The 18,461-nt window shown below is 35.3% G+C and overlaps 1 long non-coding RNA gene across 6 annotated transcripts in view; it reads left to right on the top strand.

Moving 5' to 3' along the window:
• Window positions 1–18,461, top strand: part of LOC141447031 (uncharacterized) — a 71,431-nt gene that overhangs the window by 32,516 nt on the left and 20,454 nt on the right. For all 6 annotated transcript variants that reach the window (XR_012454083.1, XR_012454084.1, XR_012454085.1 and 3 more), the window contains one exon: window positions 11,068–11,131. This is a non-coding gene — a long non-coding RNA (uncharacterized lncRNA). The remainder of the gene's footprint in view (window positions 1–11,067; window positions 11,132–18,461) is intronic.

Here is an 18,461-nt window from a genome sequence, read left to right as displayed (position 1 = left end):
ATGACACTGGTCACGGACAAGAATTTTTTTTTTAATCATTTATTGTAATTTACCACTGCAACGGTTGTTGCAACAAGCAAATATGGTAAAAGAAAAAAGAAATAGAAGAAAATCATGAGTGGAGAAGGCACCCAGTGGTGTCACTCCAGTAACGAAGTGCTTTGCTATACTGCTCTCACGATAAGTGTAGATCACGAGGCCATCTTCTCTTCAATCTCTTTGGAGGATTACCTGATAATGTAGAGAAAGATAGGTGTTCTATGAGAGGGTTAGGATGAGCTGCTGTAGAATGGAATGAAATTTGAGAAAACGAGTGTTTTAGCAAGATCTGTATTGAAAGGGATTTTGAGATTTATTATGGATAGTGGAGATTAGATACATAGAACGGAGCGTTTAAGAAGTTTTCGAAGTATTTTTGGACTGTAAAGTCTGAAGGCGTAGTGGAGTTGGAACGCTTAGTCGATCCCCATACTTCTGTGCCGTATGACCAAATAGGGTCGCAGTAACAGTAGATATAAGTGTCTTTTAAGGTTAAGTTTCGATCGTTTGTCAAGTAGACTGGCGAGAAGTTTGTAGCGTTGGTTAGTTTCTTGTACGTTACCTAGGACTGCATCTAGACAAACGGTTGACATGGACTCCCCCCAGACTAGACTGAAAAAAAAGTATTTAGAAAAATACATTAACTTGAGCATCTTTATCTTTAGAAGGCGTCCAGTACTAAAAGTGATTCTTAGCAAATATACTAAATACAGTTCATGCTAAATATAATCCGATAAGGAAATCTGAATAAATAGATGTTTTATGTATGGAATATATTTAGCTAGATAACAACTATAAAGGATACCATTCATAGAATTTATTTCTATTTGAATCTAAAAATAGAATCTCTATTTTCACGCGAATTGTTCTAATTTTATGGTTAGCTAGGTGTTTTTCTTAATTTTACTACCTCGGTACTGTTCCATTAACCTAAGCCAAGTAAAGGAAGTCAATATCCTTTCTGGATTTCCGGTGCCCAGAGGATTCATAAACGGAAACTAAAGCTGTCTTATAAGAACTCCGTATACAATCTTTTCAAGGACTTGGTCTACGCACAAGTACCGTGGAACGTTTCGCGAAAGCTTCTCTTGCCAATTTCAGATTTGGAGACTCGGTCAGAGATTTAAAGAACAGTGTCTTCCCAGTTCTTCCAGGAGTTATGCCGCTTACATTGACCCTGTTGGGTTTCTTGTCGTAGGAGATGGTTTAACCAAGATCTACTGGAAATCCGAGTGCTGGGTGCCCAACGACCGTACTAGAAGTCTTTAGAAGTCCTTTTCTTGCCTAAATTTAGGTAATCCCCGACTAGAAACTTAGCTCCAAAAGCTACTCCTTCCTACCAATCCATAATAGCACCACAGCCATACAAATCAAGCTAAAAATCTCGAACATATTGAGTAAATAATTCCTGTTGTCAAGGATATTTTCATACAATCATTTGTCCTGAAATGTTTTTTAATGAGGTGTTGGTTCTTCTCCCTTAAGGGCATCAAGTGCATTACGATCCAATATCCGACCTTAGTTAATAGTGATAAAGACTACAATATTAACATTGTTTCTCCGAACTTATTTAACAGTAAATTAAAGCGGTGGGAGATGGCAGACTTGATCCATCTACAGCTGGCTGAATACAGTTCTTTCTCGTTTAACAACTGCTTTTTATTTAAGAAAAATACACTTATTAATATACTTACAATAAAGCTCGAATTGAACCACATGGTTCAAACTGTACACTGAAATACCCCTTCTGTACACGTGTTCAAAGACCAACACGTAGAATACAACTGTTTTTGCTGGACATTCGAAGTGCTAAATCCATTTGTACTACGACCCTGTGTGGTCATCCTATACAAGTATTTCTGTTCGTTTGTATTTCCGCTTTGTAATTTGAGCATCACCGATTATGCTGATGTTGATGATTTCAATTTTTCTGTGATGGCAAATTAAAGACGTTGTAACAATAATAATGTAATAATTAGAGAAGGGATTAGATTACGCGGAGACCCAGGGTTCGAATCCAGCTGCTGGCTCTTACATTTCCTCTTTTGAGAAGCTTACTGTCCAGCGATCGACAATGTTAAGTCCACTGAAAAAAAAAAGCTTCGGGCGCCAATAACCTTAGACATTGATGCGCCTTAAAATAATAACTAAATAAATAAAATAATATTTATTTATTAATTCCATAATAACACAAAAAAAAAGTTGTTTGAACTTTGACTTAATTTTAGAACCATTTTAACGCAACTCAAAACGGCCTAAACAAATTTTTTTGAAATAAATACGATGTTAAAAGAAAATTTAAAATGCATTTTTTTTTTTAAAAAAAAAAAACATTTCTTGACAACTCATTGTCTCTGACTACCGTAAGTCGAAGGCCATTTTGGTGTCATTTATATGTTAACTACATCTTTTGGTATTTGTTTAATTCAGTCTAATATACAGGGTGAACCAGTAAGTATTGTCCATAGGCCTGCTGTGTGTAGTACATCTAAAGTGGAGTTCAATGACGTATTGGCCAACTTCATATTTTCCTCTGTTCTTGAGTGATATCACTTTAATTTTTTTTTTTTAAATCATTACTTTTTTCCAATAAAAATGTTATTTCTCAAAAAGTTTTAGTCCGATTTCGATTCTGATGACACGATTAGAAAGACAGATAAATTTTCTAGAAATTGATACCATTTCGAAGCCTAAGTTATTCTCCAAACAGCCTCAATCTTCCTCCGAATGCTGGAAAAATAAAAGTAATCGAAATTTTTAAGAAAACTCATTCGGCCCTTACGTGATCATTATCATACCTAGGTGCTGGCACTTTTTATAAAAGTTTCCTTGTTTAATGGGATTTCAAACAGGATTCCTTTTATCTTCGTATGAGAAATTACGTTTGTTTTACAAGAAAACGTGTATACGAGCACACAACAGTGTTAGTTTATCAAGTTGTTTAATTCATTAAAAACTCTTTTAGATGGACCCAGTAGTCAATATTTAAAGTAGATTGTTTTAAAATAAGGAAGTCAAAGGTTACACTTTAGATGTACACACAGTAGGCCTATGGACAATACTTACTGGTTCACCCTGTATACTCAGTCTTTTATTTTTAATCTTTAAAAAGTAGCTTCAAAAGTTGAAAAGTGTATTTTGTCAGGACTTGGCCCACAATTACGTGGGTAACATTGTAAACTGTAGACAATACGATGTCACACAGACGGGAAGCTGACATCACACGTATAAAGATTTATGGGTGGGTTAATAGTAAGAAATAAAAAGAGATAGTGTGATGGTTATATATATAGACAAGCTAGTAATCATAGGGCAGCTATTAGATTACTGCGGTAAGCGGAGGTAAAATACAACTACACTATAAGTAATAGATGGGTGCCCGAGTTGTTTCGAGCCATCTAGACTTTGGGTCGGGTAGCCTGTAATTCTGGTAATTGAACAGAAATCTAACAGCATCTATTATATGGGTCAACAATAACACGCGAGTAACTGGGGATATGAATTTTTTTTTGTTGTTGTTTTTTTTTTCTTTACTTACTATATTAAGGGATCCATTTTCTGAATTGGTAAAGGTGTGAGCAATTTTGTAATTAATGTAAAGACCGTTTGCTGTTCACTTGCTCTTATCATTCTATAAAGGAAGTCCTGCAATAGGGCAGAGTTATCGTCAACAACTATGAAGGATTTGGCCACAGTAGAACAAAGAGAAAAGAGGTTTCGAAATTGTCTTTGTCCCCTCTTTCTGTGTTCAGTATGGTCAGCACATCTCAAAATTAAAAAGTTTCCTGTAATACACAAAATCTAAAATCTGCACAATACCCACCCTTAGAATAGGGAAGAGTACAATTTGAAAAATCTATTCAATAAAGACGAAGTTCCGTTGACGATACTCTTTGATTATGGATTATTCTTTAAATTGTAATTAATATTTAACGGGAGGTAAATCCATGCATTACAGTAAATGGAACTTCAGAAGCATTGCCATCAATCCCTTCTTCCCCTCCCAAAAAAAGTGCTATACACGCAGTATTTCAGAAAAAATGTTTATAACAAAACCTGTGGTACAATTTGTGTGCTATAAGTTCATCTAGTTCAAAAGACATCAGTAGTTACTATAAGAACACTTGAAAAACTGTAAAATGGATTTTGAAACGGTGATATAGTATTTCCGGTTGACCAATTATCTTTAAATACAGAATTTTTATTTCACATTTAATCCCAATCAATGTTTAATAGGAAGTAAGTCCATATATTACAGGGAACTGGCATTCTACCGGATGTATTTCCCCTCCCTCCACCAAAAGTGCCCTTAATCGGATTATTACAGAAAAATATTTTAGATAAAAGTTATAGAGCTAATTGTGAGCTATAATTATACCAAGTTTAAAGAAAATCGGACGAGCGGTTTTTGAGAAAAAGTTAAAAAAGTGAAAAATCTATTCAGTAAAGTGGTACTTCCGGTAAAGCTATTTTGATCAAAAATTTATGGCAACTTCTGTTGGTGGTACTTGAATGAAATACCAAATTTGAAGTTTGTGTGATTTTCCGTAACTAAGATATAGAGGATAAACTGACTACAGAGAGTTAAATTCAGTCCAAATCTAAGCCATCAAAGACCGATGGGTTAGAAAACCTCAAATTAGCTGGAAAAAAGAGGAGAATTCTAAGAATTACTAAATCTCTAACCCATCCAACCTTAGCCGTGTTTTTAACATCACATTTCTCTCTCTTCTCTCTAACAAGCCGAATGCGATCGGCTTTTGTCGGCAATTTTCGGCCCAATTGACTAAATATTAACTATTTAATACTTTTAATTCCTACTGAGCACACTCTCACGACTTTTTTCTCTTGTTATTTCCAACAAGCCGAATGCGATCGGTTTTAGTCGGCAATTTTCGGTCCAATTGACTAAATATTAACTATTTAATACTTTTAATTCCTACTGAGCACACTCACACGACTTTTTTCTCTTGTTATTTCCAACAAGCCGAATGCGATCGGTTTTAGTCGGCAATTTTCGGTCCAATTGACCATAAATATTAACTTTATTTAATATTATTTCCTGCTGAGCACACTCACACGACTTTTTTTCTTTTTTCATTTGTAACAAGCCGAATGTGTTCGGTTCTTGTCGGCAATTTTCGGTCCAATTGACCGTATATATTAACTTTATTTAATATTTAACTCCTGCTGAGCACACTCACACGACTTTTTTTCTCTTTCATTTGTAACAAGCCGAATGCGATCGGTTTTTGTCGGCAATTTTCGGCCCTATTGACCTTAAATATTAACTTTATTTAATATTTAACTCCTACTTAGCACACTCACACGACTTTTTTTCTCTTTTATTTCTAACAAGCCGAATGTGATCGATTTCTGTCGGCTAAATGCAATGTATAGTGCCCCAAAGTGCCCATTCTGCGGTTACTCCTATACTTCTACTATGAAAAAACAATAGTTCACAAAGATCTTGAACAATATCGGTATCAAGCAGCTCCCTTTTACCGAAACAAAAAAACTTTTTCTTTTCTTTATTATCAGGGGAGATTAATATAATTTCAAAATAATGTACGGAAATAATAAAGAATAAATTAATTTATGTATTTTTTTTTTGCATTAAATATGTACACGCTAGGATTAAAACTGTAAGGGCCTTAAATAGGTGATATGAAACAGTTGACCCAATATTGTGAGGTCACGAAATATTTGCGTGACACTTACTAATTATTAAAAAAGTCTGTGTGCATTTTGCGCATATAAGTTTGTGGGTGTGTGTGTGTGTGTTTGTGTTTTCTCTTACATGCAGTTTTCTCATTTCTGTTTTCACTTTATTTATTTGATTTTTTTTTTTTTTTAATTTTTGGTTAATTTATTGGTACTGATTAGATTCTCGACAATTTTGGGTCACGGATTACCTAAAAACTATTTGTAATGCAGTTTTAGAAAACTGCGTATGCGATATATGATGTTTATGATGTTACTTAAACTAGGGGAGTCAGAGATTACTCTTTACTTGAAGTCAGGGGCGTATCCCAGAATTTTTTTTTTAAATTGAGGTTTTTGACGTCGCTCAGGCGTTCGACAGGGTGTGGCACGAGGGGCTACTGTTTAAGCTGAGGGAGATTCTTCCTCATACTTACTACCTCATCCTCAAATCCTACCTAAAAGATCGATATTTCAGAGTCAACTGTTGAGCAGCAGACTCTGATATCCATCTAGCTCGAGCTGGTGTTCCTCAGGGCAGTGACCTAGGTCCTCTTCTTTACTCCTTATAATACAACAGATATAACATCCTCTCCACCTTTGCTGACGATACTGCAATCTTTTCTCCTCATTCCGATCCTCTTATCGCTACACGAGCTCTACAAACACACATTACTAAATCAAAATGTATAGTATTTACTCTCAGACGTAAAATCCTACCTCCCATCATCTTGAACCAAACTCCTATACCAACTGTGGATAAAGTACGCTACCTTGGATTGCACCTAGACAAACGGTTGACATGGAATCCCCATACTAGACTGAAAAACAAGAAACTAACCAACGCTACAAAACTTCTCGCCAGACTACTTGACAAACGTTCGAAACTTAACCTACTCTTATATCTACTGTTACTGCGACCTTTTTGGTCATACGGCATCGAAGATGGGGGATCGACTAAGCGTTCCAACTCACTACGCCTCCAGACATTACAGTCCAAAAATACTTCGAAAACTTCTTAGCTCCGTTCTATGTATCTAACCTCACCATCCATAATGACCTCAAAATCCCTTTCATTACAGATCTTGCTAAAACACTCGTTTTCTCAAATTTCATTCCCTTTACTCATCCTAGCCCTCTCATAGAACACCTACCTTCCTCCACATTACCAGGTAATCCTCTAAGGAGATTGAAGAGAAGATGGCCTCGTGATTGGTCAAAGCCAAAGAAGTTCATGATTTTAAGCCACTCGTGTAACTTTACCAAAATACAGTCAGAAATAGTCTTGTGAGTGTCCACCCAAGATACATTTCCTAAACTACCATGTTTTACCTTCATCTCCCCTCTACCGATTAAGGAAAATTAATATTAAATCCATTTAACCTTACGGGGGACACCCTATTTATTTAGGTCGACTATTAAACTTACTAGGGATTGCGTGAGATAACCGAGTGGAAGGGTATCGTAGCGTATACTAGGCGCCATATTACTCCGCTCCCTAACCACGCTATACGTTACACTTCATATATATATATATATATATATATATTCAAATTTTACAGTGTACTGTTCTTGAAACCGCAAACTGTTCCATTTTGCCAGAGACTGTATTAAAATTATTTAGCTGGAGAAAAAACAAAAAAAAATACAATAAAAATGGGAAATCTCTTCCATTATGCAAAAGTTAATGTTAGTGTTGGAATTTAATTGTTTTGAAAAATAATGGCGTTCTAAGTTCTGAGAACTATTATTAGGGAAATTCTGTTGTTTTTCATTCAGAAAAATTGGTAGAAAAACAGTCCGATACGATACTACTAGTTTTCCCTTACAAATCGCCTAACTCCTCGAAAAGTTGCACTGTTCCTGACTATTATCCTGACTATAATGCAAGTCCTTTCTTTATCTACTTCCCGATCCTTTAAGGATTTTTCTTCTTTTTTATTAGAGGAACTCCGCTCGAGGAAGGATCACGATAGAAGCTTTACTAAGTCATACTATAATATTCTGGCCAATGTTATTCCCTAAGAGATCTTAGAAGCGAAAAAATCTCTGTGTAATGCACCATTTGTGAATTTGTTCACTACACAAATCGATTTTTTGGAAATATCTTAAATTTAAGTGCCGAAGCACTTGGTTCCAGACATAGCTTTTTATATTTATAGTAAATTTCCCAAATAGTAAAGATCAACCACCATTAAACGGCAATTTTTTTGGGGGCCATTGAACAAATAAATAATTTATTTCAGAAGCCATTTTGATTCAACTCCGTGCTCTGATGGAAATCGTTGCAATAATTCAACTCAAATTCAGTGACAGTCGCTGAATGATAGCAGTAAATTTATTTGAACTTATAAACTTACTTACTCTAGGGCTATAACGGTCCATGAAGGACCCGGTCCTCAGCCACCACTGCTCTCCACCTATCTCTTTCTCTGGCCGACGTTCTCCATCTCTGCTGACCAAGGGCCTCCAAATCGTCCTGTACATCGCTCAACCATCCTAGTCGGGACCTACCCCTCGGTCTTTCTCCACTACGGTGTCCATACAGCGCTTTCCTAGGACCTCTTGTCTCTTCCATCCGTTGCTAATGTCCCAGCCATCGCAGTCTACCAGACTATAATAGCGGCTACTATATATGGCTCACCGAACAGTTCAACGACCTTTCGATCATCCTGATTTTATAGCCATCTTGCGTCCTTACAGATCTGAAAATTCTTCTTAATACTTTTCTTTCCTACCTGCACAACCTTTGTTCGCCCATTTTGGTTAATACCCATGCTTCCGAACTTGAGGTAACGATTGGACGCAGTGTCGTCTGGTAGATTCTTATTTCTACTGCTCGAGACAAGCATTTCCTTTAGAAATCTGGCTGCAGCGCCCAGAGATATCTATTGTCGGCTGCGATTCTCTCACTTAGATCTTCCCAGACACTGTTATCAGAAGTTAAAACTGCCACCAAGTGCTTAAATTCTTTCACACCTTCAAAAGAGTACTCCACCACTCATAGGTACCGGAATATTCTTCTTCTCCTTGTATTGACCATGTACTTGATTTGTTAACCTCTGAACTAAATTCCTTAGCAGCCACAACCAGCTCTAGAAAAGCTAATTTTAGCTCCTGCTGCGACCTTACTATTTGGCATAAGCTATTACTTGCACCATTCTATTATAAAGATAGCCACTAAGATTGGTTGACAACCTCCTCATTATAACTCTAACACTATGTTAAACAGAATAAAAAGAATTCCAAAAAAAAAAAACAATGTACATTATTTCATCGCATTTCTCCCACTTTTTGGTTTTATGGAGTTAATGGAGTTGTCCAGTGAATGGCTCATATGATAAAGGTAGTCTGAACTCAGATCGCCGAAGACCCAGGTTAGATCCAGCTGGTTTTGCCAGATGGTCTTTTCGTGGTCTTAGAAGCCTCTTAAATATAGTACTCATCCGGTGATGGCCTAATTTTCCTTAAAATTAAGATGATCCTCAGGCTTCCGGAGGCTAAATTCACACACTCAGGATTAATGTGCTAAATTACATTAAAATTTCGTTCTTACAAAAAAAGAATTATGAAATCCTATTGCGTTTCGAATTAAAATTATAAATGAAATGTTTGCTTTTCAGCAGTATTTTTTTAATTTTTCAAAAAAAATTATATAAATTTTGTTAGTCTGTCAGTAAAAAAAAAAAAAAAAATATCTTTAGAGACTTCGCCATTAATAGAGCACACAAATCTAAACTTAAATGTGGAGCTACATTCCTGTTACTGTAACTTAGCTCCTATTGCCCACTCATCCAATCTAAAAATAGAACGCGCATATCTACAACCGGCTGTAATATCGCTTCCTAGACAGTCACGCCACAGCCTTCACAATAATTATTCTTGATCGCTCCACTATGTTGTCATTATTAACGTTGATATAACGATTCAGATAAACAATAGTTCAATGTATTCTCTGTTTTTTTTATATATAATAAGACAAGAAAGAAGATTTTAAGAAATAAGACAAGATAAACGATTGGAAATATTCCGTGATTATTTTTTTTAATTTTATTTTTTAAATATTGGTTTGGAATTATGAATAAACATCGACTTTAAGATTAACTTGCCTAGAATCAATACATTAATATTAACTAAACAAACTGGATACATCGGGTAGAGAATATGAGTTTTGAAGATTCTCATTTGAAGGACCATCAATTGCAGCAAAATTTATTTGCTGTTGTAGCTAGTTTCTCGTTGATGAGTACTTTGTGGTTACTAGTTTGATATGCTTGTGTTTTATCCCCTTGGCGATCCTTGGTCCTTCAAAGGACCTGCGGTTCCTCCACTACTCTTTACCATTGTTCCTTCTCCATCTCCTCACACCGTGTCTTCGGAAGACTTCCTCCAAATCATCCAGCCATCTTTTCCTGTAGGCGTCGTCGTGTTTCTAAGTCCTCCTACCTTTCAATAATTCTCTCAGCTGGCATCCTCTCCACATGTATCCCTGCCGCCTCAACTGATTCTATCGAATCAGAATCTATCGGAGTTCTGCAATCTTTTTGCCTCCCAGGGTCCACCCCAGGTAGGTCCCGTATATTCTTCTGAGTACTTTCTTTACCCATATATTGAACATTTTCTTTGGTAATTATTCAAGCTTCACCGGCCATAGGTGACGATTGGCCAAATTACTGTTTTATATATAAGAATCTTCGCTCAGAGTGTCAATTGTCCCTCGACTTAAGTGGCTTCTGGAGTGCAAAATAACATTTGTTTCCGATTGTTACTCTTGCTTTAATTCCTTCCATTCCCTCGGTAACGAGAGTTCCCAAATATTAAAATTGATTTAAAGAAAAAGATCTTTGGGAAGACATGCCCTCTCCAAAAGTGAAATTTTCAATGGCACGCTACTGGAATTTTTTCAAAGTGTATTTTATCCCCAGGAATATTTAAACTTTTCTTGTCATTTACAGCTATCTGACAGTAAGCCTCGATCTGTCCAATAATAGTACATTAATGCACAAGGAAAAAATTTCATCTTGAGAAAATTTATATAATTATAGGAAAAAATATGAGATTATGATTAATTATGAAATGAAAAATCAAACATCCCTGAGGTGCTTTGCAGGAGATCTTTACTTTAAAAATTTATATATGCATAAAAACTTCTGTTTTTAGCTTTATTATTTTGCGAAGTATTTTCAAAATATTGTCTGACATATCACTCACAGCATGAAGAAAATACATTCTACTTCCCGCAAAAAAAAAAAAAACGCAAAAAAATTGTGGGAAAATTTCCTTATTATAAAATAACATTGTTTGAATTAGTTTTTCTTTTTACAGGTTCTGGAATTGCAGTTTTAGCAGTGCATCCAGTGTCCTGTTTTATGCAGCCCAGGATTATGAGGTAAAAATGCATATTTTCTTGCTTGAAAAAATTGTGACAATGTTCAAAATATTTCGCTATTTTTTAAAATTCTAAAATTTAATTGAAATTACAACTGTTTATATCATAAACTATGTTATATTAACATTACGCTAATTTTTTAATTAAAATCGATAGATCCGTTTTCAAGTAAAAATTACGAGGGTCGTTTGAAAAGTCCGTGCAAAGTCAGAGAGATAGCACTACTGGCGCGTATCGAGGTTATGTTTAGTTAGTAGCATCTCTTGGAAGAACACACACCAAGTTTCAGCCAGATCGGTCTATTTCTTTGTGTTTGGCATTCGTTTGAATCGAGGAAGTCGAGTGATTTTCAAAAAATGGACGAAAAAGAATTTCGTGTGTTGATTAAACACTACTTTATGAAAGGCAAAACGCCTGAGGAGACTAAAGAGAAGCTTGATAAACATTATGGTGACTCTGCACCTTCAATTAGAACAGTTTATAAGTGGTTTCAAAATTTTCGGAGTGGCCATATGGGCACAAGTGACGCTGAACGTTCTGGACGCCCTGTTGAGGTTACTACTCCAGAAATCATTGATAAAATCCATGATATGGTGATATGATGACAGAAGAGTGAAGGTGCGTGAGATTGCTAGTGCTGTGGGCATCTCGAATGAACGGGTACATAATATTTTGCATCAACATTTGGACATGACAAAGCTATCCGCAAGATGGGTGCCGCGATTGCCCACGCTTGACCAAAAACGAAATCGTGTGAAGTGTTGCAAGGACGGTTTGCAGCTGTTCCAGAAGAATCCGCAGGACTTTAAGCGTCGTTTCGTCACTGTGGGTGAAACATGGATACATCACTACACTCCTGAGACCAAAGAACAATCTAAACAATGGGTTACCAAGGGGGAATCAGCGCCAAAAAAGGCGAAGACCGTTCCTTCGGCCGGAAAGATTATGGCGACTGTCTTTTGGGATTCGCAAGGAATAATCCTCATCGACTATCTGGAAAAGGGTAAACCTATTACAGGTGCATATTATTCATCGTTATTGGACCGTTTGAAAACCGAGCTGCAAGAAAAACGCCCACGATTGGCCCACAAAAAAGTCCTTTTCCATCACGACATCGCACCAGCTCACACCTCAGCAGTTGTGGTCGCAAAATTAATGGAAATAGGGTTCCAACTCGTTTCACATCCCCCCTATTCTCCAGACTTGGCTCCCTCGGACTACTATTTGTTCCCCAATATGAAGAAATGGCTGGCGGGAAAAAGATTTTATTCAAACGAGGAGGTGATTGCAGAAACGAATGGCTATTTTTCAGACTTGGACAAATCCTATTATTCGGAAGGGATCAACAAACTAGAGCACCGTTGGACGAAGTGTATAAGCCTAAAAGGAGACTATGTTGAAAAATAAAAAAGGTTTACCCCAAAAAATTAAGTAGTTTTTAGGTGGTACTCTAGATAAAGGTTGTACTTATTCACTGCCCTATCCTGAAAAGAATTGCTTAAAGACGCAGTTTACTATGTGAATATTAATTCAGTTTTCTCTTAAATAATTCTGGTACCAATTTTTACGAAATAGGAGAAAAAAGATTAATTTTTTTTTATATAAAGTTTATTATTTATAGTTTTAATAATAAAACAGGCAAGAAAAGGAAATAGTTTTAAACGGAATAATAGTAATATAAAAACAGTTTTGATTAGTTACGTTGTTTAGCCGGAAGTTTATAGTTTTGTACGAGTTATAGAGGAGGCGGATGTGAGTAGGCTCGATCTTCTATATATTCAGACAGACATTTATACCAATTGTCAACACTGATAACAATCTAGAAGGCTTCTTTTGTCAGCATCATTAAGACTCTTACAATTTGTGTCATCTAGGAGAACTACTAATACGTGTTTTTATTCGTGCATTTATTTTTTAAGATTCTTTTTTGGGTTTCTGTTTCCATTTTAGGGCATCAGAAAATGGATGTTTTCTTTTTTACTTTATTCACTTATTTTTTGAGGATGTAGAGCGATTCTGTCGAACTTTACTACTCAAACTCCTTTATTGCCTCAACAAAATCAAAATTTTGGTTATCTAACGAAGTGAGATATTCAGGCAAAAATTATTCAAGTCTATCACCATTAAATGATTTAAACAAAATATATCAGCTATTACCTAGCAAGAATTGTTCTTGTTATTACATATTGGCATCAAAATATACTTATAAGCGAAAAAATGTAAAATTGTAATCAATTTATGTGCAAAATTCATGCTCGTAATCTACATGATTTTCCTTAAAGCAGTTTATGAAAGAAAATTGTTTTTGATACAAATAATATGGAAAAATCTCCAAATTTTCATAGCAAAAATAGCATTTTCGCAGCGAAAATTCACATTAAAATTAAGCAGGAAATATGGCCACTGAGTGACACTTTAAAATGGAAATTAATTTCCACCTTTTTCCTCAATTTCCTTAACAAGAATTTTCCTCAGAAAATGTTTATAATGATTGTAATAAATCTTATAGACATAAATCTATATGAGATTTGGAAAAACCAGTCCATAGTCTTTAATTATTTATTATTTTATTTAAAGGTAACATTGTCAGATCTTTTTTCATCGTAATCTAATTTTTTCAAATTATATTTGGGACAATTTTGAATAATTTTTAATCTTTATCAGAAAAAGAAGTTAAGGAGAAATGCCTATTTTTTGCAGGCTCGCTTTTAAGTCCAAATACCGAATTAGGTGTCGCAGGCGGAAGCGATTTTACTATAAATTTGTCATATTAACCATTAAATAAAATCCAAAGCGTAGACCAGGGGAATCGATCCTACTAAACCAACAATACAACTTAGCTTTGCGGGTCTAGTATCTTAACCGCTCGGCTATCGTGGCGCCTGCTATTATCAGAAAATAGTTACGTCCCAAAGCTGTTGTGTATATCTTTCTCAATTTAACTTTATTTCCTAAATTATTACTTTAATATTTTTGTGGTTGTAGATTAGCATATCTTTCAATTAATTTAAAATGTTATTGAAGTAGAATAAATTGAATCGGTGACTGAAAAGGGAGATGAACCATGTTGAAACTAGACTTGCAACTTTCAGGTTACAGTTCTTTACGCAAACAATGAGCTTACGAATTCTGAATTGTAGCCATCTTTGTGAAAAATTTCGACAAATCGTGAGAATTTTGACAACAGTTTTTTTCTTTCTTTTTTTTTCAAACAGGTTTAATGTTCGATTACCAAATCAGAAATGTCGTGGACAATCGTAGAAGGAAATAATTTACTAAAATATGTAAATTTAGCAGATGTCCAAAATACTTGAACGAACATTTTTGTACCTCCAAGGTCCTAAAATCCAGGCTCTTAACCTCATCAGGAAACCGGCCGTGTTCCCTCCTGTAGTTGTAATGGCGTATAAATGTCTCCCCCTCAAAAGATCATCTTCATTTAAGTAAAACAAAAACCTCATAATTCAGCACGAATAACATCATCACTAACTTATGACGGTAATCTAATCAAGAAAACACATGACTAGAAGTTGAAATGGAAGAAACTAGTTTAAATAAATATAAGATGGAGGAAAACACAAGAAAGATTTCTAAACTAATTAAAAGATAAGAAAAATTGAATTAGTTTGTGGGGAAAGTGGTCCATCTGGTTTTAGAGGAATCTCGGCAGCATCACTGTGTACCTGTTTCACTGTCTACTCTAAATTCAAGGCTGGTAAATAAACCGGGTTCATCCTTAAGGATACATCTGCCCATACAACGCTAGTAAATAATTCTTGGACTACACACTCTCCTCAAAGAAATTATTACTTGATTTAACTGCTGGCTAAAGGCAGCTTCGACAGTCTCAGGCCAAGTTTTTGAAATTGATCTAAATCATAAAAAGAAATATATCTCTTGAAAAAGAACAATTTTGTTTTTACCAAATAGATCTCGCTGTTATTTTACTAGGAAACTATGTGAATCTTAGAATATTTATTTAACCATTTGGTTGCATCTTCAAAAATCTTCGTAACAAGAAAGTAGTTAAGTTCATCCATACCTTAAATCAGGTGGCAATTAAAACCACCAGTTTGCGTATCAAGGTTGGTTTGGAAGTGCACTAAATCTTGATAACCATATATGGTTGGTGGTAAATTTGGTTAAAAACATTAAAAAAACTTTCCGATTTGTGATTGAAAAAAATTAATCTCGACTAATTCACGACTAATGTTTAATCATGATTATTTTATTTAGTCACGCCTATGACTAATTTTATCATGATTAAATGTGACCACGATTGATTTAGTCATGACTAGTTAGTCGCGACTAATTCACGACTAATGTTTAATCATGATTATTTTATTTAGTCACGCCTACTAATTTAATTTAATCATGATTAAATGTGACCACGATTGATTTAGTCATGACTAATTATTCACGACTAATTCATGACTTATGTTAATCATGATTATTTTATTTAGTCACGCCTAAGACTAATTTTATCATGATTAAATGTGACCACGATTGATTTAGTCATGACTAGTTAGTCGCGACTAATGCACGACTAATGTTAATCATGATTATTTTATTTAGTCACGCCTAAGACTAATTTTATCATGATTAAATGTGACCACGATTGATTTAGTCATGACCAATTAGTCACGACTAATTGTTTAATCGCTATTTCAGTCATGACTGAAAATATTAGCCGCGACTCAACATTTTGCCCAACTCTTTATTCTGCTTTCCTATTTTCAAATAAGGGCTACCCTTTTTTTGGGGGGCATAAAACGTACAAAATGGTATGAAGTTATTTCCATTCAAGGGTCAGCTTTTATGTAGGACAATAAAATAGACCCTGCAAACCAATGGACACAACCAAACTAAAGAAATTTACATCATAACAGCTAGATAGATTAGATTGGACTAAACCAAGGATGAGCAACACGCGGCCCGCCAAGCATTTCTAAAATTGAATTTATTTTATCGACTTTCTCCCATCAATATATAATAAAATGGTAGTACATACTAAACCGAAATATTTTTTTATGGCGAGTTACTTGTCGACGACGTTTTTAAACATGCAATACGAACGCGCCGCGTCTGCGCGATTTTTTTTTGTGACGAGATACACACTTGTCGGTGACTTGTTCAAACATGCAATACGGACGCGATGCGTTTCGTTCGAAGTTTCGTAAATTATTAATAAGAGTTAATCTATGTGCGGCCCGCCAAAAAAAAAAAAAAAATTAAATTGATTAAAAAGGTTGCTCACCCCTGGACTAAACGATGTAGAACTCAAAAAAGATAAGACCCAGATTACGTAAGCGATAGACTTTGGCAGGAAAAAAAGGTCCTTTACGTTGTTGATGGTGATTTAGCCTAAGAAAATATTCTTTAAAACGAATTATTTGTAATATTATTTAATAAATAAAGATGATTGTAAAATCAAACATCGGCAATTAAAACAAAAAACAAAAAACAATTCCTTCGAAACTTCCATAGCTCTACAAACAGGATATGAAAGTAATAGACGAATAGAAATAAATAACTGTAATAAAAGTCTAATAAAAATAGAAGGTCGTCCGGGTCAAGTGTCCGCATGTTGCAACATGTTTGATGTCTTAGATTACCTATTAAAGACAATAAATTTAAAAGAAATGTTAATATTGCGAACTATCTAAATGCGTAATGTGTATATAATTAACTGTGATTACAGTTTTATGTAGCATTATAATATTGTAGCAATTAATCTTTTATACACTATTTTATTTAATTAAACAATTTTGTATTGTTTTATTCTATTTTTTAATTGATATAGATTGTTTCTAACTTTATTTTGCTATCATTTCTATTAGACTGAAATTTTCCCTTTTATCTAGCTAGAGATGTTACTATATTAAGTAGATAATTTTAGGCCAATTATTCTAATTCAACGTGTGAGTTTTTGCCTAGGTTTTTGAAAGAATTATATCACGATGGCCGTGGGGAAAGATATAGTTTAGAAGAAATTTGAAAGGGAATTAGATATAGAAATTAATCCTAGATAAAGAAATATCAAGATAAATATACTTTGAAAAGTATAGACACAGGTTATGGGCCGAGTCTGCTACGAAGCTACGTATACCTGGGTGTCTATGCTCACAGCTGTTCACTGTCTAGGTCGATATCCTAGATATGTTCCAACTTTTTACTTCACCAGAATCTATTTTTTATCACAATAATCTCAGTATTAAATTTTGAAATTTGGAACTTTTTTTTTATTACCGCATTAAAACAAAATTTTTCTAGAAAAGTTTTTCTTTTCCGGCGCATCAACTGCCAAAGTCATTAGCGCCTTATAGCAAAAACTTTCCTAGTTCCTTGCTGCAAAAACTTTCCTAGTTCCTTGCTGCAAAAACTTTCCTAGTTCCTTGCTGCAAAACCTGAATGATTATTATTTTTGGTTTCTGAACATTGGGGGGGGAGGGGGGGTTTCCTGAACTAAATATTTCTTTTAATTTCAGCTTGCATCAGGATCTATCTCAGATATCCTTCTCTCTTAGTCCGTAACCGTGGAGGCTTCCTAGGACGCCATCTATCCTCTTTACGTTGGGTCGGCCCTTAATTCTTCATCTCTTCGGCTTCCTGGACTAGAATTTCTTAATTCATTCTTCCATCTTCAATTTTTTTTAAAGGGCACATTTTCTGATACGTTCTATTTTTTTCTTATTTCTTCGTTTCTTGCTCTTTTAAGTCTTGATATTCGTACTTTGGTCTTCTCCATCTTGGTGGTGAGTAGCTTTTTCCTTAAAGTCTTGATCTGGTAAGCTACTTTGGACTCTTCCTAGAGAAACGACTCATGTGAAACCCATACTTAAATAGACTAGCAATGGTAAAATGTGCAAAACTTCTTTGCAGACTGCCTGGACGACGCTCCAAATTGCCCATAGAATTCATGGAATTACAGACTAGAGCTGTGGGGTTCAGCCAAACCTACAAACATAAGGACTATATAGGCCATTCCAACCACAACTACTCCCGACAGATAGTTGACGCTCCTTTCTACGTCACTCAACCTTACTCTTCACAACGACCTCAACGTTCCATTCGTTCAACTCGCCAAGGCGAGATATCACACAAGTTCCAACCTGCTCTAATCCTTGCGAACAGTCTCTCGCCTCTACTGTTATTCCCAGCAATTCAACACGCCGAATTGAATCGCCAGTGGTCTCAAGACTTCCTTGAGGTCTGAAGATCGCCATCGTCACCATCGATTTCCTGTAGAGAGTGTTACAGTTGAGTAGTTTCCCTGATACTCTTCTCCTGCACTTCATTCACCATACACCCGCTTTACTCAGATTTACTT

This window comes from Rhodnius prolixus, unplaced genomic scaffold, assembly GCF_049639745.1.
Source record: "Rhodnius prolixus isolate KJV_2025 unplaced genomic scaffold, Rpr scaffold_7, whole genome shotgun sequence".
In the NCBI taxonomy this organism is placed as follows: domain Eukaryota; kingdom Metazoa; phylum Arthropoda; class Insecta; order Hemiptera; family Reduviidae; genus Rhodnius; species Rhodnius prolixus.
The sequence above is the reverse complement of the archived record's forward strand: the minus strand, read 5'-3'. Positions and strand labels throughout refer to the sequence as shown.